Raw genomic sequence first — 1,529 nt, 5'->3', positions numbered from 1 at the left:
CACCATCTACCCCCGCAGCCAATTATTCTTCAGGACTTTGATGTTATTGACCTCTCTTTTCCTCTTATGTTGGTTCATCGCAGGTAATGTGTGGATCTACTCCATCTATGCACCCAACTACAATAAGACTACAAATTCGACGGTAGATCAATATTGTAACAAGACCCTCTACCTGTTTGCTTTCTGGACCACTACTCTGTCTTACATCCCACTGGCTTTTGAACTGTTTGTTTGTTGTTGTTTATGCTTTACTCTGTGCAGGGACGGACTCCCCCTATCTTACGTAAGGGACCCTGACATTTTATTGTACAGGACTTACATAAGTAATAACAATGCCACACCATAAAACCATAACAGTAAAATAACAACATTTTATTTTAAAGGTTACAAAGGTTATTACCACTGCTAATTACCAAGATACAAGATGCACAGCGCCACGCTGCACCAGACTGTTACAATGAAGAAAAGCAAATACTGCCTCTCTGCTGTAAATGCGTCACCACCAGCATAGAGAAATAAACATGTCTTACCCTATGCGAGTCTCTTTCTCGACTTACTCCGCGCAAAGTCATCCACTAGTTCATCGAAATCCAATCCTTTGACGACGTCAGATTCGATAGCCAGAAGTGAAAGCAAGTTTTGTCGTTTCAGTGACATCCTCATCCTCAGTTCGTTCTTAATTCTGCCCAATTTGGAGAATGAGCGCTGAGCCCCTCCCTCAATGAGCCCCTCACAGTTTCTAACTGGCAGTGTCAGGAAAAAGCCGTAGTGCCATATAAACATTCAGGAAGGATGGTTGTAAATTCTGATCCACAATTATTTGAAGCATTTTAGTTGGACACTTCTCTTGTTCTCCTGACATAAATGATCTGTATCTGTATCAGTCCATTTGCCTGCTTCATGTCATCGGTCGTGTCCAAATCCTGTGGATATGCCTCTAAGAGTGACTTAGATTTTGATATTATGTCACTGGGTTCATGCGCAAAAAGAACACCAAATAGTCAACTCTGTGTAAGACTCCAAACGATGGTTTAGACAGGACACTAGTTTGTCAATTATGACATTGAATGTTTCTATCCGAAACTTCCCCCTTCCATCAAGTACCACATCTGGCTCTGCGCTTTCATCGGCCATGGTTTTGCGCTTCTTTGCGTGCTTGGAGGTCCTGTTTGTAGGACTGGGAGACACCAGTAACATCCTTGGCTGCCTTTTCAAATATGTCAAAGTGGTCTCGTTGGGCTGTGCTGTGCACAAAGTTGCACACAGACGAAAGGTGTCCCGCAGCCGTGGATAGGTTCATGTCATGCCTCTGTAACTGCGCACTTACGGCTTGAAAGTATTGTGTCCCAAAACTTGGCCATGAATGTCATCTCCAAAGTCTCTAGTTTGGAGACACGAGGCTTCGCTTCGTGTTTCACGTTTCTCTTCTATGTCTTTGGAGATGTTTTCAAAGGCCTCTCTCAGCTGTGCGTAATGCGCCCACAGTGCCTTGCTGGAGTCCGCCCGTGCGCTCCACCCAAGGGCGTCAA

The sequence above is a fragment of the Gymnoscopelus microlampas genome (assembly GCF_963454915.1).
Source record: "Gymnoscopelus microlampas genome assembly, chromosome: 2".
NCBI lineage: Eukaryota > Metazoa > Chordata > Actinopteri > Myctophiformes > Myctophidae > Gymnoscopelus > Gymnoscopelus microlampas.
The sequence above is the reverse complement of the archived record's forward strand: the minus strand, read 5'-3'. Positions refer to the sequence as shown.